The sequence below is a fragment of the Odocoileus virginianus genome, chromosome 31 (genome assembly GCF_023699985.2).
Source record: "Odocoileus virginianus isolate 20LAN1187 ecotype Illinois chromosome 31, Ovbor_1.2, whole genome shotgun sequence".
Classification (NCBI taxonomy): Eukaryota; Metazoa; Chordata; class Mammalia; order Artiodactyla; family Cervidae; genus Odocoileus; species Odocoileus virginianus.
Genome location: NC_069704.1, coordinates 3,616,969 through 3,640,551, shown reverse-complemented (window position 1 = coordinate 3,640,551; position 23,583 = coordinate 3,616,969).

The following is a 23,583-nucleotide window of genomic DNA, read 5'->3' as shown; positions in this document are numbered from 1 at the left end:
CCATCCTAGTCCTTGCAGGGACCCACCCAGAGGGCTTCCTTCAAGAGAAATCCTGTTTTCCCTGTAAAGCTCATCATCAGATGAGTTCATGTTTTATTCTGCCATGGGCCCCCTCCCTCACAGAAATAGCCCTGTGGATTCTTGCCTTTGAATTCTGTTCTTAAATCCCATAGAAAGCAGTGTGTATTTAGACCATAAACCTCATTTAAACAGAAACTTCTTTTCCAGGCTTCCCCACAAAACACCACCAGGGATGGTAAGTCACACAGTCTGCCTGTTCCCAAATTCCACTCTGGAGAAGAAAATCATCTGTGCTTGATAAAAAGAACCCACAGATGGCCAGAATAACTAGGCAGAAAAGAACCGCTAGGACAGGTAGTAAAATGGCTTCGTGAAGGACAGTCTTAGGGGGATAGGACAGAGAAGAAAAAATATAGGCTGCCTAGGAGAAACTCATGGATTGCAGACTTAATTACCAGCCTGTTCCTAGAGAAGGAAATTCATATTGTCTGATACAGGCTCACAAGCTGATAAATATTTAATGGCCAAATAATGAATCTTGGCATAAATATTTAATGGAGCAGCATCAAGGTATACAAGGGTAGGGAGTGTGCTGAGGGAAGGATGCTCCAGTAAGACAACTGAGTCGGAACAGGAGTAGAGACAGGTCCAAAAAGAACCAGTCTCTGAGGGGACGCTGGATCTCCTTTGAAACTAGGTTGGTTCTTTTAAATAAAAGAATAGTTGAGCTGCTTTGCAAACTGTAAGCTGCTGTGGAAATAAGACATAGTATTTTTATTATCACTTTCAAAATTTATTTTAAAGACATCATTAGACCACATACCTGGAAGATGGTAATCATTGAGGCAGTTAGCACAGCAAAATAAAAATACAGGTGGGGTGAGATGAGCATTCCCTTGAGAGGTTACAATTGTTTTCACAAGCAGATGGCGCAACTCTCGGGAAAGTTCTAAGAACAGCTTCTGTTTATCTTGAACCTGTCATATGGTCAAGATTGTGAGTGCTAGGATCACAGAGAGAATAAAGATAGATCTGTTCCTATGATTATAGAGCTTACCACTGGCTGGTAAGGTTTCAAGTTAAAAATTGCCACATAGTATAATGAGCAGCAGGTCAAGGAAATAGCTATAGGCGCGCCAGGCTAACCAAGGACTAAATCAGGGAAGACTTCCTGGAGGGAGCAGCTTCCAGGTCCCATCCTGATGGGTGTTCTGCTCACTTTGTAAACACGCATTTACTCAGCTGGCTTTTCCCACGCAATGAGAAAAAGAGAGAGACGTGGGGGCATGAGAGGGGAATCCACAAGGTGACAGTTTAGAAGGGTCTTGAATGCCAAGATAAGGGATTTTAATTTGAATTAGTAAATGATAATTAAAGCCAATATACACTTGCTGATGAAAAGATGCCTGTGTGCATCTGTGTTGGCATACTTATTTCCAGTCCTTGGAAAAGTGTATCCTCACAGCTGTGTGAAGTATGGAGCATGCAGAAAGCAGAGTGGAGAATGACTCTTCCTGAAGTTCCTTGAAGAACTTTAAAACAGGAACCAAAAATAGACTGAAGCCCCCCCTTACTCCCTGTTTCTTTCCACCATCTGTCAGCCCCACTCCCCTGGGGAGACACTAAGGCTGACAGTAGCAGAGTGAGGGAACAGGGGTGTGGGTGGGGAAGTTTTCTTATTTTTTCTGCCAGGCTGAGTTATTAATTAGCTTCTCGGAAGGTAGAGGAACAGTGAGCTTTAGTCTTCTCACTTGACAAATATTGCGCCAGAGAGGCTCAGCAGGCCACCCAAGCCACCCAACACCTTCTTCACAGGGGCAGAGCCAGAGGCCTCAGGCCATCTGGGATTCTCTGCACCAAGTTCTAACTGCACCACTCTACAGGATCCAAGCCTCCTCTTTTAAGGGGATGGGATGGATGGGGCATGTTTGGGAAAGATGAGCCGGGGAGCTATTTGTGGTAGGTTTCCCCAAGAAGCTGGGTCACCTTCCCTCCTTCCCAGGAATGAGCCACAGTCCTCACATGAACAGATGCTGTTTACTTCAAGCAACACAGTCCTTTCAAATCCTGATACAGGATAGGCAACTGAACCTTTCATCTCATAGACCAAAGACCCGTAGGGAGGAAGGCGGATGGATGGATGCTCTATCTCTTTCTCTGCAGGCTTGTTCTCATCTTTCTAGTTTCTTCCACCCAGCCTTGAGCTGGACCTAGAATGTGGTGAGAGGAGGTGGGGATCAGCTGTGGGGGCACCCAGAACTTAGTCCTCCCTGAGCCAGCACTCTGACCTCGCCCACTCCATCCCCCAAAGAACTAACAGCATCACATCAAGGGCTGCATCTGGGCTCCATCCTCTTCCTCTGCCTGGTGACGGCGGAATAGGGCCCCCAGTTTCTCCCTCAGTGTTGTTTAGGCTTCTCCCCCACCTCACCGTCACCAAATGCTCATCCCAAGACTTATCCATGCTCAGTAGAGCCCAAACATTCTCCAGGAGAATGGGACTCTGAGAAGGACCACCTGCATCATGACCAACCCTTCCTTTGACATGAGTACCCAACACATACCTATGTGTTACCTGAGTATGAGTGCTACACTGGACAGCCAGAGCGCCCTTCCCCATGGGACCTCATAGTCTAGGCGGGGAGAGATGCATTCAATGAAATTACTGTAAATGATAATTAAGTACAATGCAACTGAAACCCAGAGAGACAACACGGTGACCTTAGAGTTCTAGAGTAAATCTGTAATAGCATCAAGATTCAGACCTGTTGGCCGTAACCACTCCACACAGACTCAGAGAAAGCACATGGGTGATCATTTAGACAAATGTGTTTCAACACATTTCAACAAACAAATATGTTTCACCTAATTGCCTGGAGGTAGACTTCCACCCCCACCCCAGGAATTCTCTGAGTCTGGTCTTCCTCTGCTTGCGGTGACATACCAGGAAAAAGTTCAGAATCCACTCTTCTCTTTGCCTGCCACCTATTTAATGGTGAAACCACAGACAGTTGCCCATCCTCCCCTGCTGCTTCTCAGGATGGGACAAGGACCCAGGGGGTCTGTTCTAACAGACAGGTCTAAGAAATGAGTGTGGACTCAGCGGTCAGGAGCTCGAAGGGACCTTCATCTGCTGGGGTATCCACACCTTTTTCCTCTTTTAATTGCTTCAAATGGAAGTCATAAACAAAACACCAGATGTAAACTTAACGAAAGCTGAGCTTCCCTGACTTAACTCAGTGGTGAAAGCTTCAAGGATCATATGCCCCCAGCCCCTTTTTCCTGGGCAATGCTCTCTAGGGAACTTCAGGAACTGGGGATCAGAGTCTGAAAACTGTTGATGTGATTTCATCCCTTATTTTGCAGAAGCAGCTGTGCCTCATGCATGCGTGTCTGTGTCAGCTGTTTAGTCGTGTTCCACTGTGACCCCATGGACTGTAGCCCACCAGGCACCTCTGTCCATGGGACTTCCCAGACAAGAATACTTGAGTGGGTTGTCATTTCCTTCTCCAGGGGGTGTTTCCTGGATCCTCCAGACCCAGGGATCGAACCTGTATCTCCTGCGTCTCCTGCTTTGCAGGCAGACTCTTTACCGCTTGAGCCACTGATGAAGCCTAGTGTTTGTGTATCATCTCTTGTGAATGTTTTAACCTCCTGGGCTTGTAGTTCCATCTGTGAAATGAGGATGGATACATTTATATCCAGGGCTTCCCAGGTGGTGCTGGTGGTAAAGAACCTGCCTGCCAATGTAGGAGATATAGAGACCTGGGTTCAATCCCTGTGTCAGGAAGATCCCCTGGAGGAGGGCATGGCAAGCCCACTCCAGGATTCTTGTTTGGAGAATCCCATGGACAGAGGAGCCTGGCGGACTACAGTCCATGGGGTCTCAAAGAGTCAGACATTACTGAAGTGACTTAGCATGACTTATATCCACTCTACAAGATTCTTGTCGAGGCCCCGATGGGTCCCAAAGATCACTAACATCTATCTATAAGCTGCTATCATAACTGCAAGGGTGGTGTTCAAATACCACCACTTTGTAGCTGTGACTGAATCTCCCTAGACTAGTTTCTCCATCTTCAAAATAGGAATAATAATGGCACCTGTCTCCCAGTCTCATTGTAAGGTTTAAGTAAGATTATGCTTACAAATATGTTTCACCTAATTGCCTGAACTGTAGCAAGGGCTCAGAAAAATGTTTCAGTCTCATCTTCCCAGCATCAGCACCAGCGTCACCATCCTTATTTCAATTGTTATTCACACTGACACAACTCATTCAGCTCCTCCTGGACATGCACTGGAATGATGTGACCCTAGAATGTGACAGAAGCCCTGTGCGATTCTAAGGCGACAGTGACTGTCAACGTGAGGTCAGCACAGAGCAAGACTAGTTGAGAGATGAAGAGAGAGGTTCTGATGATACTCTTTGGGTGCCTTTAATAAGCCACACGAGTAAACGTTTATCTTCTGAACTTTTCCGAGTGACCTCTCCACCTTTAATGCACACACACGTGCACAGGTCAGAGCTCCGGCACCTTGCCTGCAGTCCTGTGGTCTCCGGAAGAACTCGGGGAGCCTGCTTCTCATGCTTTTTCTTCTTTGTCTCACAGACGGCATTCTCCAAACAGCCTTTGCCTTCCTTAGTCTCCCTGAGAAGTCAGGGATCGCTTATACGCCCATTTGTTCTTCTTCCAAACCCAAAGCTCACAAACAATTCCACGGGAATGTGCTTTGGCAGAGGAAACAGTCCAATTACTGATCTAATGAGCCAATTTCCCTCTCAGCTCCCCCATAAAGGCATGTGTGGCCTCAACGCTCCCCAGGCCCTGCTCAGATGACTACAGAGAAATGGAGAAAGAATCCTGTTTGGCAGTTCAAACTCACTTACTGCACATGCTGGAAAATGAAATGACTGATACCATGTAATTAGACCTTAATTATTTATCATTTTTGGTTAATTACTGCCACTTACAAGTTAACAGGTTGTAAAACTCTTGGGCTGTGTTTATTAAATGTTAGGCGATCATTAGCAAAAAGTGCCATCTTCCAGTGTTAATGAAATATCCGTTAAAATCTGTGACCACGAGCAGTGCAGGACTTGAGGCCACTAGGGAGACAGTTACATGGATTTACGGCTAATTATATACTTTTGGAATCTGTATTTCCACATTTGAGAAGAAGGCTTGAATTTAAGGCTGCAAGGTCTTCTGGGCTCTATTATTCCACAGGAGCACAGGGGATACAAAACGTAGGTGAGATGGGGGTGGGAGGGAGAAGCAGCTGGAGAAAGAGTGGTAAAGGACAACTCTTGTCTCAAAATATTCACCTCTCCTAAGGGTTCCATGTCTAAACATCTGCTATTAGAAAGCCATTCCTTGGAGTGTGATGTTATCCAAGCTATGCAGATGTCCCTCAAAAAGTAAATATCCTTGGGAGAAGTTCTTTATAATTAAGTGGAAAAAGTGTCTCTGCAGTAGCCCTTATGAAAAAGAACTGGTAGCTTTTACAAATAATTAGCACAACGTGAGTCCACAGACAAACAAGCTAAGCGAGCATTCAGTTCAGTCCAGTTCAGTCACTCAGTCGTGTCCGACTCTTTGCAACCCCATGAACCACAGCACACCAGGCCTCCCTGTCCATCACCGACTCCCAGAGCCCACCCAAACCCATGTCCATCGAGTCAGTGATGCCATCCAGTCATCTCATCCTCTGTCGTCCCCTTCTCCTCCTGCCCTCAATCTTTCCCAGCATCAGGGTCTTTTCCAATGGGCCAGCTCTTCACATCAGGTGGCCAAAGTACTGGAGTTTCAGCTTCAGCATCAGTCCTTCCAATGAACACCCAGGACTGATCTCCTTTAGGATGGACTGGTTGGATCTCCTTGCAGTCCAAGGGACTCTCAAGAGTCTTCTCCAACACCACAGTTCAAAAGCATCAATTCTTTGGCGCTCAGCTTTTTTAATAGTCCAACTCTCACATCCACACATGACTACTGGAAAAACCATAGCCTTGACTAGACAGACCTTTGTTAACAGAGTATTGTCTCTGCTTTTTAATATTCTGTCTAGATTGGTCCTAACTTTCCTTCCAAGGAGTAAGCATCCTTTAATTTCATGGCTGCAGTCAACACCTGCAGTGATTGTGGAGCCCCTAAAAAATAAAGTCATGTTCTGAGGGAATAGCATTAAAACAAGTATACTATCAAGTGTGAAACAGATCACCAGCCCAGGTTGGATGCATGAGACAAGTGATCAGGGCTGGTGCACTGGGAAGACCCAGAGGGATGGGATGGGAACAGAGGTGGGAGGGGGGATTGGGATGGGGAACACATGTAAATCCATGGCTGATTCATGTCAATGTATGGCAAAAACCACTACAATATTGTAAAGCAATTAGCCTCAAACTAATAAAAATAAATGAAAAAAAAAACAAAACAAAAAAAATTAAAAGGAAAAAGAAAAAACAACAAAAAAAATAAAAAAATAAAATAAAGTCACCCACTGTTTCCACTGTTTCCCCATCTATTTGCCATGAAGTGATGGGACCGGATGCCATGATCTTAGTTTTCTGAATGTTGAGCTTTAAGTCAACTTTTTTACTCTCCTCTTTCACTTCTATCAAGAAGCTCTTTAGTTCCTCTTCACTTTCTGCCATAGGGTGGTGTCATCTGCATATCTGAGGTTATTGATATTTCTCCCGGCAATCTTGATTCCAGCTTGTGCTTCCTCCAGCCCAGCGATTCTCATGATGTACTCTGCATATAAGTTAAATAAGCAGGGTGACAATATATAGCCTTGACGTACTCCTTTTCCTATTTGGAACCAGTCTGTTGTTCCATGTCCAGCTCTAACTGTTGCTTCCTGACCTGCATATAGGTTTCTCAAAAGGCAGGTCAGGTGGTCCGGTATTCCCATCTCTTTCAGAATTTTCCAAAGTTTATTGTGATCCACACAGTCAAAGGCTTTGGCATAGTCAATAAAGTAGAAATAGATGCTTTTGGGAACTCTCTTGCTTTTTGATGATCCAGCAGATGTTGGCAATTTGATCTCTGGTCCTCTCCCTTTTCTAAATCCAGTTTGAATGCCTGGAAGTTCACGGTTCACGTATTGCTTAAGCCTGGCTTGGAGAATTTTGAGCATTACTTTACTAGCGTGTGAGATAAGTGCAATTGTGCAGTAGTTCAAGCATTCTTTGGCATTTCCTTTCTTGGGGATTGGAATGAAAACTTAGCTTTTCCAGTCCTGTGGCCACTCCTGAGTTTTCCAAATTTGCTGACATATTGAGTGCAGCACTTTCACAGCATCATCTTTCAGGATTTGAAATAACTCAACTGGGATTCCATAACCTCCACTAGCTTTGTTCTTAGTGATGCTTCCTAAGGTCCACTTGACTTCATATTCCAGGATGTCTGGCTCTAGGTGAGTGATCACACCATCGTGATTATCTGGGCCATGAAGATCTTTTTTGTACAGTTCTTCTACGTATTCTTGCCACCTCTTAATATCTTCTGCTTCTGTTAGGTCCATACCATTTCTGTCCTTTATTGAGCCTGTCTTTGCATAAAATGTTCCCGTGGTATCTCCAATTTTCTTGAAGAGATCTCTAGTCTTTCCCATTCTATTGTTTTCCTCTATTTCTTTGCACTGATCACTGAGGAAGGCTTTCTTATCTCTCCTTGCTATTCTTTGGAACTCTGTATTCAAATGGGAGTATCTTTCCTTTTCTCCTTTGCTTTTCACTTCTCTTCTTTTCACAGCTATTTGTGAGGCATCCTCAGACAGCCATTTTGCTTTTTTGCATTTCTTTTTCTTGGGGATGGTCTTGATCCCTGTCTCCTATACAGTGTCATGAACCTCTGTCCTTAGTTCATCAGGCACTCTGTCAGATCTAGTCCCTTAAATCTGCTTCTCACTTCCATGTGTAATCATCAGCGATTTGATTGGGCCACAGAGATATGAGCACAGGGCTGGACAAAGGAGGTGAAGCCGCAGGCACACCTAGGCAGGAGGTACAGATTCTTCCCTGGAGCCCACATTGCAAAGGGCCAGAATGAGTTCCTGGCAAGTGAACTAGATAACGAGAGGACAGAACCCATTTTCCAGGAAGACTCTCTTAAAAGAACGGAGAATGTTTAGCCTGGAAAAGCAAAGGCTGGTTGTTGTTCAGTTGCTAAGTCATGTCCAACTCTTTGTGAGTCCATGGACTGCAGAACGCCAGGCTCCCCAGTCCTTCACTATCTCCTGGAAGTGAAGTGAAGTGAAATGAAAATCACTCAGCCGCGCCCGACTCTTTATGATCCCATGGACTTGTAGCCTGCTATACTCCTCTGTCCATGGAACTCTCCAGGCAAGAATGCTGGAGTGAGGAACCATTCCCGTCTCCAGAGGATCTTCCCGACCCGGGGACTGAACCCGTGTCTTCCGCCTTGCTGGCAGTTTCTTTACCGTCTGAGCCACCAGGGAAACCCTAGAACAGCGCAGTGATGCACTAACATGGCGTAACTGATCTGTGAGCTTCTTCCTCTCTGTCTTTACCTGAGGTGACACCCAGGCGGTGCATTAAACACTACAGTTTTACCAAGAAGCCCAGATTTTGCTCAAAGTCGTGTTCATTGAGTCGGTGATGTCATCCAACCATCTCATCCTCTGTTGTCCCCTTCTCCTGCCTTCAATCCTTCCCAGCATTGGGATCTTTTCCAATGAATCTACACTTTGTATCACATGGCCAGAGTATTGGAGCTTCAGCTTCATCATCAGTCCTTCCAATGAACAGTCAGGGTTGATTTCATTGAGGATTAACTAGTTTGATCTCCTCAAGAACCCCATGAACAGTATGAACCAGGGAAAAAGGTTGGTTAGCTTGAAAACTGTCTTCAAATGCCTTAAAAGGTTCAAAGAGGATTGGAAACAAACACATTCTCATGTGTTCTGAGAAAGCAGGTTCAGTGGATACAAGCTGCTAGGGGGCAAGTTTCATCTGGGAAGTGTTTCAGAAGCTAAGAGTCATCCACCGATGGAATGAGTTCGTACAAAGGCAGTGTGTTCATCTTCTCAGAGGAAAGGAAGCAGGACCCTGATGATCACCTAAGTGATAACCACTTAGAGATACTGGAGGAATTCTCTCACTAGATGGATGGATGGATGAAAGAGTTTCAAATGTTTAAAGTTTTATGACTTGCACTCATTAATGCTTTAGTATCAATTATTTGATTCCATGTCTTTCTCTGACACTAGGAGGTGGGAGCAGTGAGAGACCCCCCGGAAACCGAGAGGCGTGAAGGGTGCTGAAAGATAGAAACGTGTGCAGCTCAGCACTGCACACTGAGGCCAGTGCAAGTCTGGCTTCCCTGGGGGCTCAGATGATACAGAGTCTGCCCGCAGTGCAGGAGACCCCGGTTCGATCCCTGGGTCCGGAAGATCCCCTGGAGAAGGGAATGGCAACCCACTCCAGTATCCTTGCCTGGAGAATTCCGTGGAGAGAGGAGCCTGGCAGGCTACTGTCCGTGGGGTCGCAAACTCAGAAAAGACTGAGTAACCAACACTATAATGTAATTTTGGACAATTTGCTTTCTTTGTGAGGAAATGAAGTTATTATTTTCTGACTGTTGAAAGGCGAGAGTCTGCACTGAGATTTTATCATTGCTAATGAAAAAGAACAGCTTCTGTCCCAGGTTTCTGATAACTCACTCTGGAGGCTGGGTTATGCCCTTGTCGGGGGCCTGAGTTTCTCCGTCTGTAAACAGGGGGCGAAGGGTGATGTCTTTCAGGACCTTCCTATGTCTTCCATGAAATGGTTCTGGGTTCTAATGTGGAAACAGTTCTGTACGCTCAGCTGCTCCACCAGACCCACCCAGGCTCCTGTTTCTTCACTGAGAAAGCAGAGAAAATGAAGCCTGTCTCTCAGCTGCCTCTCCAAGATGCTGTAAGGAATAAAAAGGCTATTTGCCTCTCCTCCAAGTTCAATGTTGAATGTTCAATCACCATTGAGAGATACTCATATGCAGACATTTCAGGTGTATAATATTAAAGGCACAGAAAAGCATAAAAGGATTTGTAATTAAGATAAAACATCAACGAACCTACCCTTCTGTTGTATAAGTTCAGCCCAAGCAAGTGACAAGAGGCTGCATTCAAGGTCACAGAGTATATATTTGTGGATTTATAAGTTTAATGTGAAAAAAAGCCTTTGAAGGAAACAAAAAAGCGCTGCTATCAGTCATGGGTTTGGCCAACATGTAAGAAGCTGACATTCTGGGCCAAGGGCATCATGAGGCACAGAGGGTCGGGCTGGGTTGGTCTCTCTCCCCAGGGATCTTCCAGTCTAGCGGGAGCAGTTGAAATCGCGAAAGGTGAGCTGCTAGACAGCAACAGAGACTGGCCACTTAACTCGTGAGCCCCCCCACCTAGTAAGGTGAGAGGCATTCATAATTGTTTAATGACTAAACCCTGAACAAAAGCGCCCTGCCCCTGTGAAGAGGGGGACACTGGAGGACAGGAGGACTTCAGAGGAGGAGGAAGCTCCTTCCGGGTGGGAATCAGAGACTCTCTCATGGAGCAGCCTGGCTCATGGAGTCTCGGGAAAAGGCGAGAACATAGGGACAGAACTTTCCGGATGGTGGTTTCAGCAGCACCGATGCCACGAGGCAGGAAAGTGCAGGTCAAGTGCAGAGAACTCACTCTAAGAGCTCTGTCCTTCCTTATCGCACCTGTTCACTTGGGCTCTGCTGACTCTTAATTGATGTCTTTGCCTTCAGTTTCCCCAGAGCTGATCTGTCCTACCCTTGTCTGCCGGCCTTATCTTTCCAAGGCACAGATACAGTCACGGCACTGCCCTTGTCAGAAGCACAAGCTGATGCCCCAGTATCAGCTCAGTGAAGTTCAAGCCGCCGAGCCAGCCCCGGGCCTTTGTGATCTGGCCATAGTGTTCCCAGAGGGGCCTACTTACCGCAGACCTGTCCCACTCAGTCTCTGCGAGATGGACTTCCTGCCCTCCATTATGGATAATCCTTTGTTGCTTCCGAGTCTCAGCTTGTGCCCTTCTTTATAAATGAAAACCTTTCCCTTAATATCTTCAGGTCCAGATTTTATCCACACCTCGAGGTCTAAATCTAGTGCCTCTCTTTGTGAAACTCTGACCTGAACTCCTAAGGAAGTCGCCTGTGAACTCCTGCCCCATGCCCACATCACTAACAGCTCATACCTCCCTTTTTAGCTAAATGGGAATACGCTTTGTCTTTCCCCCTAGACTAAGTAAAATTGCCTTGAATACAATTTCTTGACAATAATTTAAATTTCACCAGGACTGAGCCCAAAACAGGGACCAGAGGAGCCCTCAGTGTAAGCGCAGCAGGGAGCTCGGCTGTTTGTCAAGCTCTCTGAAGCTCTCCCCTGGCTGCGTGCGTGCCACTGCCTTCTCTGTGGGCCAGGACCAACTGATACAAAGGCAGAGACGCCTGATAACGGTGGGCCAGCCAGGCTCCCGCTGAGGGAGTCAGAAAGAAGAGAGTGACGGGAAACAGTCTTCCCACGGCAAGACCCAAGGGAAACCACGGCAAGACCCAAGCTGGAGCCAGCTGCTCCAGCCTTTGGAACCTCCCTACTTTCTCTCAGGGTTTTTCTTTTTTCTGGGGGATTGATTTTTGCTGGTTCTTATATCTATCATTGTATTGGTTTGCCGGGGCGGCCAGAACAAAGCGCCACAGACTGAGTGGCCTCACCAACAGAAACACTGCCTCATGGTCCAAGAGGCAGAGTCCGAGATGAAGGTATCAGTCGGGCTGGTTCCCTCTGAGGTCTCTTAAGGGAGGATTTGTTCCAGGCCGCTCTTGTCGGCTTGTAGATCCTGTCTCTCCCCTGTGTCTTTTCATGTTGTATTATCTCTGTGCACATCCGTCTGTCCACACGTCTCCTTTTGATAAGGACATCAGTCATATCAGAATAGGGAACCACTGAACGCCAGTACTGACCTCATCTTCGCTTAACTAACCACAGCTTCAAAGATCCTGTTTCCGAGTAAGACCATGTTCTGAGGTCCTACAGGTTAAGAATTTTGAGGGGACATGATTCAGCTCATAATAGTCTTTTTAGCTCTAACAATCTGAGCTGTTGTGACATCACTCCAATACCCTCACCTTTGTTTTCTTGAAAATATTCAGAAGCAGGTTGCTGGTAAGCAAAGAACCTTGACAGATAATGTGAGTGAACAAACAAACGAATATATGAGTTAGTATTAATTTTAAAAAGTAAGTATATAAACAGATGGGTGGATCAATGGGTAGATACGTGCATGGGTGAGTGAGTGAATGTGGCCACACCCTGGCTTCCCTTCCTGCCCATCCTCTGCTTTCTTCACGTCTTCTCTGTAAGCAGAAGCTATCGGTACCGTGGGTCAGAGTTGGGCAAACAAAAGGCTCACCAGGGTCCCATCGCCATCACCCTCCTTCCAGTAAGTTGTCAACCAGAGGATGTCATTAGAACCAGTAACAAGGAAGATGAGATACCGTCTTTCACTCAGTCTATACTGCTTCAGGGAATGAGACAGAAGATCAGTTACTTAAGAGAAGAGTCCCATTTTATTCAGCCAGGGAACATGATGGCAGGGGTTTGCTGGGAGGGGCAGGGTAAGAGGGATGAGTGTGGATGTGAGCTTTTCATGGTCACTATTGGGAAAAAGAAGCCTGCCCATCAGCTAATATTAACAAATACCTCCAAGTTGTGACAGATCCCCCAGAGGCCTGCATCTGGTCTCTTTTTCTGGCATGTTAATTGGAAACTGGAATCGTTGTTAGAGGAAGTTAAGAGTCTCCATTTCCATGACTCTGCCCATGGAAAACAGAAACCCAGGCAATTTAGAGGGCTTAGGAAACGACCCTGACCTCTTGCCATCCATTTCAGCGGGACCCCTGGGCATTCCGCCAGAGGTCGGTCCGCGCCCCCCACGGCGTGCAGGGGGACCCCCTCTGTGGGGATGCACTGAAAGCCCGCTCCATGGCCCCGCGCACAGGTGCTCACTCTGCACCCCACTGTCACTCTGCTGCAGAAACACATTTCGTAGCGGCAGAAACAGGACCCACTCGCTTGACAATATGTCCTCTCTCGGACACCGCTGGCATTGAGGCAGGCACTTTTCTTCCTCTCTCTCCCCTCCTTTTCTTCCCTCTATTTCCACCAGTTCCTCTTTCCTCCTCCACCCAGACCCTAATAACATTTATCCGCGAGATACGAGGACCGTGACTGGGAACTCCAGCATGGCTCTCCATCAGTGCCCCCTTGGGTATGTTACTTTCACTAAACAGATAAGGAAGCTGGTGCAGAAACAGACCTTCCTGAAAAGCATTTTCCAGGTACTTTCTATCATGGTACACTCCTTATTCCTTATATATCACTGTCTGATATTATCTGGCTTATTTTTTGCACATTAATTATCAGTATTACTATAAGAAGGAAAATTCCATGAAGATACCAGGACTGTGCCTGTATCAGGTTCTAGGCACTGGTGATTGAGCAGCACCCAGAACCTGATACTGAGCAGGTACTTGAAACATAAAGATATGTCTGTGGTCTCTGATGATTGGAAAAGGCCTCCCTAAAGATGGAGAACATATTCTGTCTGTGCTTTGAAGGATTGGCAGGATTAGAAAAAGCACTCTGAAGAGAAGAAACAACTTGAGAAAAAGTTTAAAGATAAGAACCACAATGCTTCCCTTCATTCACGTGAATACTTTTCAAAAACACACATGAGGGCTCCAGAATATGTACACGGACTTTTTTTTCTAAAATACTGAGTAAAAACTTCGTAACAAGAAATGCTTAATGGCTTAGGATAGGTCGGAGAGCAAAAATCACTCATTTGAACTAGAGCTGGTAGAATGAGAGAGAGTACATTCGAACACAACTTGAAGTCCTCACCTGGCCACACGTAGCCTGCAGCATGACAGGGAAGTTTAGGGCTTGAAGGACTACAGTCCTCACTGTTCACGAAGCCTAGTGCGACTGCCTCTGGAGGGTGTTTGTGTTGCCATTCTTGTCTTCATTCCTATGGCTACCCCATTATCCAACAGCAGCTAAAGTGGTGTCTTTAAAAGGCTGAGTCTGATCATGTCACTCTCTTCTCAGATCCCTCCAATGGGATCCCATCACCCTAGAACAAAATCTCAACTTCCACCCTGGCCCGCAAGACTGACACGGCCTGGCCTCTACACCAACCTTACTGTCTTAGAACATGTCAAGCACATCCCGACTCAGGGCCTTTGGATGTGCTGTTCGCTCAGCCTGCAAAGCTTTCTGCCAGGTCTCAGCATGTCTCACTCTTTGTCTTCAATCAGTTCTTTGTTTAAAAGTTACCCCTTCAGAGAGGCAAACTCTTATTGCTCTACATAAAACAGCACTATCTTGCATAATGTCCCGTCAGATGCTGTGTGGTTTCCATTGTATTTATATGTCTGATACTGCATTTTCACTTGCTTACCTGTTTATCGTCTAACTCCTTAGGTGACATGTGTGTTCCGGGGGGATAGTTCTGTTTGCTTTACTTCTGTTTAGAACAATTCCTGGCACAAAGTGGTCATTTAATAAATAAGTGTTGGATGAATGAATAAAACCCAAACTCCTTTATTCTGCAGTCTAAAAAAAAATGTATACTCTCATTTTGCCAGTATTTCACAGCTGGGTGATGACTGAGCCAGAACTTAGGTACCCTACTTCCGAGCTCAGTCTGCTTTCTACTGCCGCAGTGATCTTGAATGTGTCTTTCCTTTATCTATTAGATAGGTATAATATCTCTACTCTGCCTTCCCTGAGAAGTAATATTATATAGATAATGAGAAAGTTTCCTGCAAAGTAAACAAACACAAGTGGCTGCATGAGAATTTAAAGAGGCAATGGTGAGGATGGCTTTAATTGATTAGCTAGAAGGATGATTGCATTCCATTCCTCAGGGCCAATGATCCTATGCACTTCACCATCCAATGCGCCCCAAGCCCCCAAGACTATGTTGCATCTATCAAGGACCCCTGATGGAACAGCTAACTAGGGCACTGATTGTGGAAGCCAGAATAAATCCAATTTGAATGAGACATCTAGCACATTTTGGGAAACATCTCAAGAATAGTTTTCAAGTGGGATGGTGACCAGCTGTTCTGCCTCTCTGCTCAGGAAGCGGGGAACTACCATGGGCTTTAGAGATTAGGTGGAGGAGAGATTATACTGGTTTGAGGGAGTCGTGGTTTTTAAGAGGCAGAGAAGGAACAGCGGGTTGTGGACTCAGCGCGAGGCTCACCCTCTAGCTGCCTTTTAAAAGCAAATCTGGCCGCAACATCCCTGTGCTTGCAACTCTTCAGTGGCCCCTCGCTATCCCTGGAATAAACTGCAAACTAGCTGGCTTGATACTAAAAAGCCTCCGTTAATTGACCCCTAGCATCCTTTTCAGCCTCATTTCTTGCCATGCCTCGAGTCACACTGTACTGTCCGATATCACAGACATTGTATCTTACACATAAGTCCCAGTGCTTCCTCCTTTTGTACTTCTTGCTTCATAGAGAAACATTTACCTCCTCTTAGCCAGAATACCTTATTCTTATCCTTTCAGACTCAGCCCTGCCTTTATTTCCCAGCAAGACTCTCCTATAAACACATACTCTACAAACAAAAAAGACATGTGCCCCCCAACTTTCCATGCACAGCTCTTAACTGTCATAAATACATTATATTTTAATCTTCTATTCTAATATCTCCACCTCTCTAGACCATATGGCAGAAACTACCTTTGGCTTTGAAACTTTCTGTATGTTCCTGGAATGAAAAATGGCCTGGGGTGACAAATGTGTATTAGCACCCCAAATACTTATTGTTTCAGTAAAAATTAAAAAGGGGACTTCTGAGTACTGTCGGGTAGAATCAGTTTTCTCAAGTCACTGAGATATGCGGTACCTTGGGGCCCTCATTCCGACCAGGAGCTGTACTTGCCATCAGGCAGTTTCAGGGCCATTAGATGGAACCACGGTTCAGAGGCCTTGACGTCACTTTAGAAACTGCTCTCTTTTTGCAAGCCTTCTCCCACGGCCATTCAGCTGCTGGGAGGATTGATGCCAACAGTGGAGTGCCAACCATATGTGGGCATCACACAATGCCCAAATGCCACGACAATGTCTGAAGCCAGAGCAAAGGGGACGGACTCATTTTGTGTATCCTGACACGCCGTGAGAGAGACACTCAGAACAGAAGCAAGCAGCTGGGAAGCAGAAGGCCCACGCGTGAGAAGGCAAGGCCCCAGCACTTACACCGGAGCTCAGGGAACTCACTGCAGCCCGTGGGTGCGTAGTGATTACACAAAAGCCATATGTGGCCTGATAAGAGATAGGGGTTACAGAATAAAAACGGCGGACGTGGACCAATACATAAACTGCTACGGGAACCAGGGCTCTGTGGCAGACATCCACTGAAGACCTTGAGCTGCTGTTCGTGGGGCTGTATCCTCAGCCTGAGCCAGAAAGAACCCACCGACCCCTCTCCAGCCTGTCCCTGAGAAGCTGTCAGATACATGCTGGCTCCCCATTCATTCAGGCTTCGCGGCAGCAACTACCACAATGTAGCATAACTGCTCTGCTCACGTTCTGCCTCTCTCGATAGGTATGAACTCCCTGAAGTAGGGAATATTACCATATTTACCATATTTGTTTTGCTAGAATAGCACTGAAACCATCCATCCATCTGGCACATAAATATTTTAAGCATCTACTATTTACAGGTATGGTACTCAATTCTAAGGATTCTAGAAAAAAAAATATGATCACTAGCCTCAGGAATCTTACAATCTAATGGGAGAGAATAACAAGTAAACAGAATGTATAATACCACGTGGTTAAGTGTCATTACTTTTAGAAAGTGTCTTTTCTTTATTGCAACTTCTTGTATGCATTCACTCCTATCTCATTTCTCTGTCTTCCTCATGGAGCCTAACATGGAACCTTGAATATCTAAGGGGTTTAGAAACACAGAGGAGGTGCCATTAATCCAGTCTTTAGACTCAGAAAAGACTTTTTGGAAGATCTGTCACATAAGTTTAAACAATAGCATATAATAACCCATAGGAACAGTGAAGCTGTGGACAGATGGGTCAGGGATACATTTCAGGAACGGGGAATGTCAAGTGAATTGGCTCATAGGCAAGAGAGTATGGGGACAGAGAGGAGCCCAGGGTGTACTGCAGAGGAGACAATGTATTCGTGATTGGAGAGACGGTAAGAAAAAAAAATTTTTACCTTTACTCTATGTATGACTGGAAGACAAGAAATAGTTTTTGCAGGAGACTAGATATTTAATAATCAAATAACATGCGTCCATATTTATTGAACGTACGAATTCAACAAACGAACAATAGATTTGTTAAAATGGGATTCTGGGAATGTTTTTCCTAGTAAAACATGTTTGACATTATCATATGGTTTCTGGAACAGGATGGAAAGTGGAGGATGAGCAGAGCGGCTCAGCTCTGGAGGGTGAATGTGGGTCATCTTCCGGGGCTCAGCTGCTGCTTGGGGTGGAGGGCAGAGGACGAAGCAAAGGGCCTCGCACGCTGCCCTCCAGCTCAGTCATCAGGCAGCAGTATACTTAAGTGCAGAACACAAAGACGCTGAAAAACAAAATGTGAATCCCCTGCAAAACAGTTCAGTTTGGGTCTACCGAAAAGTTCAGGGCGCTGTGGTCATCCATACTGAATTATTCAGTGGAAATTAGAAAGGTCGTAAACCTATTCCAAACCTCAGAGGTGGTGACCCTGAAGAAAACATATAGAATCAGTCCTTGGAGTAATCCTGGGATGGTACATCATATAGAATAATAGGTCCTGAGAATAGCAGAAGCTGACATTCAAGTGAAACATTTCCCAAGTCCCTCAAACATTCAAGATTCCATACTAGGTACCACGGAGGACAGAGATAAACAAAATAGGAGTGACCCTATACAAGCAGTCCACAACCCCATAGTGGAAGATCTTTAAGAAACGTAATTATACAACTCCAAGTCCAGCTTGAATAGAATAAAAGGGAAAACAACAGCAGGAAACTACTTTCTATCAGAGGAAATAAGAATGTTTTGCAGTGAGGACATGGCATTTTCCTGGGTCTTTAATGTAGGATGTTGATAGACTGAAATGGTGAGGTCAAGGGAGGGCACTCTGGGTGGAGGAAATGAGGTCTGCAAAGGCACGCAGCTGAGAACACAAAGGTCCCGTGTGGCTGGAGGAAGGAGTCTGGTTCGACTGTGAGGTAGGGAGTAAGACTGGAGTTAAAGGCAATTGAGGTTGGAAAGGAAGCTTGCAGTCAGACAGGAAGGTTCTTGCCACTCTGGCTCAGTAGTCCAGAGTTTATTCTCCGGCTGGTGGGGAAAGCCATCAGATGTACCTGAGTATGAAGCAAACATGGCTAAGGGATAGTTGATGAAAATATTCTTTTCTCTCTCGCTGGAAGTTTGATGCTCATGATTCTGAGAAAGGAGGCATTTGGACCCCTGGTTCCAGTTCTCCTTCAAGGAGAGCTAAGGTTTAGAGGTGTGGGGAGTGCTATCCACTCCCTGTTCTCCATCCAGGCAGCAATGGGATGCCATGAATTCTCGTTTCATTACGGAAGGACTGAAGCACCAAATGAACCATCAGGTCCTAATGGGTTTGGCTGCATCTGGAGTCAGCCTATCAAGCAAATTAATGAGCAGCTACCGTGAGGGCTTCTGGCCCTGCTGCTGCGCACATTTGGACAACAAATCGGCATCAGTGGCAGCCAGAAGCCCTGGAGGCCAGTGTGAAGATGGAGGTGGCAAGAGAAGAAAAGGCCCCAAGGGAGACATCCTGTAGAGTTTACAACACGGTGAATTTTCTGTAAAATGAGAAGAGAAGGAAAGGAAAAGAGAACATCTGATATACTTCCACCTTACAGTCTCCATCTGGGAGAAGCCACACACATTATGGGTGGAACCATGAAGTCTTCATTGGACTAGAGTGGCCTGAACATTCAACTGGGAACAATTTTCTCCAGAATGGGGAAAACGGCCAGGTGCTGTTTATCATTCTTACTTCTCTGACTCGGCTTCTTTCTCCAAAGACCAAGGCAGGGCAAAATACAAACGGGTGACAGACGATCCCTTTCTCTAGGAACAATTCAGAGTTGGCCACCATTGCCCACACAGAGAGTGTTTCTTTGAGGCCTCAAGATAGGATCCAAATTAGGAAATGCAAAGCAGTCCTATCCTTTAAGGGAATGAGCATCCAGTCCTGCTACAGTCCCACGCACTTTCAACTAACGGCTCTATACTTGAGTACCTATTACATACCAGGGACCGAGACAGATGTCATCACACATCTTTTTAAAGGCGTGGTCAAGCACAAAGAAACCAAAGCAAGATCTGGAGATCTCAATGAATCCCAAGCTGAGCTCAAAAAGAATGAACAAATTGTCCAAATAAAATTCCAATTCTAGGACATATTGATAGGAAGTCATAAAGTAGACTGAAAAAACTTTATATACTAGTAGACTTTGTAGAAGTTTTGAGATCTGGTTTAGCCGTTTTATTTTAACACAGAACATGGGCCTGTTTCTGATTACAGAGTACAAGATTAGGCATTTTTATTCTAAAGATACAAAGAGTTAACTGGAAGAGGAAAACCAAGATGTGATACTGTTTTCCAACATGTAAGAACATGTTTTTCCAGCTACAGGAAAGAGAGTATGTAATGAAAACAAGTATTTTCTAACATTTCACTCCTTTTATAAAAATCTCTAACAGAGCACTACCAGACCACCCTATGTCCCTATGGACTCCATTATGCCTTCAACCCACGTCAAGAGTGCCTCATTCAAGGAAGTAAAGTGAGGCTAGGGGCCTGACCTTCCTCTCAAGGGGATACTCAACCGTGTTTAAGAATAATCTGAGGACCTTATAAAATGCATATTGCAGACACAACTCCAGAAGTTACATGGGATGTGGCAAATTGATAGCAGAGTCACCCAGGGTTCTTGGTTCCCGGTCCACGGCCCTTCCACCACATCCTGCTGCCCAGACCCGGCCACCCTGCAGCTCTGTTCCCTGGGTGCATTCCAGTGACTCTTCTCTCCTCTTCCTTCTTAGTCTTCTAAACGAGCCAGCTCCAAACGTGAAACTGGCTCCTAGAAATCAAGCCAGGGAATAACCTATTTCTCGCCGAGAAGTAATAATTATGGCCTTGGAAGGATGCAATCTGCATACATTATTGCAAGTTATGCCAACAGAATGTCAACATTTGTGTCAGGAGGAATCTCGAGCAGCAATTACTCCAGGTCCTGGCTTGGCATTCTGAGGCAGGGTTGGCGGTACTAATTGCGGAGGAGGTGAACTGGCAAATGGCGGATGGCGGGTTACACAGAGGGGAGACAGATAGGCAGCCACAACCTTGAAGGTCAGCATGTGCTGGGGACAGAAATGAACTTGGGACTGGATGTGTCTCAGAATAATGGTGAGGAAGCCGTTCTCTACTAAGATGGCAGGGAAGCTAGTCACAGGCACATTACTTTCTGGCTCCACGTTTTTCCCTACTGTCAAAGGTCCACTTTCTCTTAGACACTGAGGACATAAGACTGATTTCTTCTTCAGAAGGAACGGGGGCAAGGTGATACATTCCATCGATGCATCCATTCATGCAGCCATCTGTTTGCTGAACACCTACACACACCTGTCACTGTGTTAGGAGCTGGATTCAGAATGGAAATAGGTTCAGCCTCCACTCATAGTCCAGTGGGGAGACAGACTCATAAACAAACCATTACAACACAATATAAGTCTTAAAACAGATAAACTTACAAGATGTTCTGAGAGGGTGATGACGATAAGGAATCGGGGCCACAAAGTGGGTACATTTTGTGAAGGCGTTAGAATTTGAGTGGCAAGGATGAACAATTGGAAATCTACCAGTGGCAGAATTCTCAGGAGGTGGGAGGGGATTGGTTTACATAGTAAACAAAAATGCAAACTCTACCACTTTTAATAACCGATGAGAACTAAATGTAAGGGTGAGCAGTGTGATATAAAAACACACATGTGTATCCAGAGACGTGGCTTAGTGGACGGAAAAAGGAGTTGAGCAGTTTACTTGTACCCCTGCCTCTGCCACATGGGAAAGGTGGCTGGCATTTATGGAGTAACTACCAAACACGGGATATTTTACAGGCAGTGCCTTACTCAATTGCCACATAATCTTGCCCTAAGTCATTTTACAGTTGGAGAAACTGTTTGGAAGAAGTTAAAAATTTTGCCCAAAGTCACATGGCTGAAAAAGACACAAATAAGAGCAATTTCTGGATTTCAAGCCCATGCTTCTCCCACTATCCCACATTGCCAAGGGCTTCTCTTGTGGCTCAGCTGGTTAAGAACCTGCCTGCAATGCGGGAGACCTGGGTTCAGTCCCTGGGTTGGGAAGATCCCTTGGAGAAGGGAAAGGCTACCCACTCCAGTATTCTGGCCTGGAGAAATCCACGACTGTATAGTCCATGGGGTCGCAAAGAGCTGGACAAGACAGAAACTTTCACTCACACTCACTCACATGGCCAAGGCAAGCCACCTAAATGCCGTAACTCCTTTTCCTCATTTGCAAACAAAATGATTACATCAATTCAAGGTTTATCATGTTTCTAGAAAAGTGCCACTAAACTACAGAGAATAAGTGAAAGCTACTCCTGGGGACCTAGGTTGAGGTCAGAAAACAAAGTGGCCTGCCACGAACACATGCTTCTTTGAAGTCTCCTGTTCTACTTACATTAAAAATACCTGAAAATTCTGCCATCTCTACTATGCTATATACTTGTTTGAATGTACATAGCTTAGATTGTATATAAGTCAATATTTTTTGGCCCAAAGCACTGAGTAAAACCAATGCTTCAGGAGATAGTGGCCCAGATCTACAAACGTGATGGAGGACGAACCAGAAGGACAAGTTGGCCTGGTGCTCAAGTTCCAGGGAACCTCAAATTTTGGCTTCCATGTAGCAGCAAATCTGTGCAGGGGAATAAGGTGAGATGGCATCAGAAGAGTAGCTTCCAAACAAAGTCGTCAGTCCCTACAACTCCCTGAATCAGGGGTTGAGAGACGAGCATAGGCTCAAGGATGAGGACCTTAAAAAGAGAAAACCTTGGCAGGTCTCCCTGCAGCTCTCAGGAGCCCAGGCACAAGAAGTTGACCCTGTGACTCTTTCCCTGTCCTCGGGCATCATGCAGATCCCTGGTGGAACTCATCTCCCAGCTAGAGGAGTATGGCCCCCAAAGATCTAAACAGTTCTTGGCAGTGATTTGATTCCCCATCACTGTGAATGTCTTTCACTCGTCAAGGTCCCTGGGCTAAAAACAGTCATGGCTCTGGGGGAACAGTTACACTTAAACTCACCAGGAGGAAGAGGCATGATGAAAACATATGGTTTCATCACTGACTATACAACGTTACCTCTTGGAGCTTCAGCTTTTTCGCTGTAAAGTGCTCAAGCCATGTGATCTTGAAAGTTCCTTTCCAGTCTTAGAAGGACATGATCAAACATTAAGTCTACCAACTAAGCTGTGATTCTGTTCTGGAAAAATGGATCTATGTGGGAGGAAAGGGCATTTAGGAAGCTGAAATAATTTCACATGAGTGGCTACCCAGGGCAAAGTTAATCTCTGGAGTCAAGGATCAGGGTTTAAACGGATAGTGCTGCAACCACTTGCCACAGATGCTTGCCCGGGCAAAGTTTAAGAAAGAGCCTGAACAGTAGAATACCAGGAGTCCACAGGACTTAATGATTATATCCGCAAGCCCAGCGGAAAGAATGAAGAAATAAGTCTTAATTAATGACCCCTCAGTACTAGATGAGCAGAGAAGTCGCCAGGGAAGCTGTAGATTCCTGGATGTAACATCCTCGCAGGGGGCAGGGTCAGCAGAGGCAGAACCAGGCAGTGGACATCTGTGATGCAGCATACCTACCACCTTGGCTGACACTTCGTGATTGGTTTCTGTCCCTTGGACTTGGGTAGTTTTCTCCCCAGGACCTGTGTTGAATTCCTTCAAAGCGAGCAGCAAATGGCAAGGAAAGGCTTTATCATGATCAGTAGCTGACTTGAGTGAGGTCAGAATGTTGACTTAGAAAATTACTGTTTTACTAGAGTCTGAATAAATCCAGTACCAGACCCAAGGCCTTTCAGGTTTAGAGAATTTAATTTAAAGGAACTGATTTATCCATTGTGGACAGGTGGGCCCTATAAAATATCTTTTGGACACGATTTACAACAGGACTTTTCCCCCTACTAACATGGTTTAAAAAACAAAACAAACCACAGCTGCTGACAAACTCTCCAGATCTGTGCAAGAAGCCATGTTCCATCAAACAGCACTCATGTCAAGAGATAAAGAACAGAAAACGATGCCCTGCATAAAGAAAGAAGAGGAAAGAGCAGCTGTCTCCAGCCTCCCACAAGAGGGAGCCCAGATTTGGTTATGGAGGCAGTTGGCTTTGATTACTCACAAGTTTTCTTTCAATCACAGCCAGTACACCAAAGAAAAGAGAAGAAAAATTACAAGTCC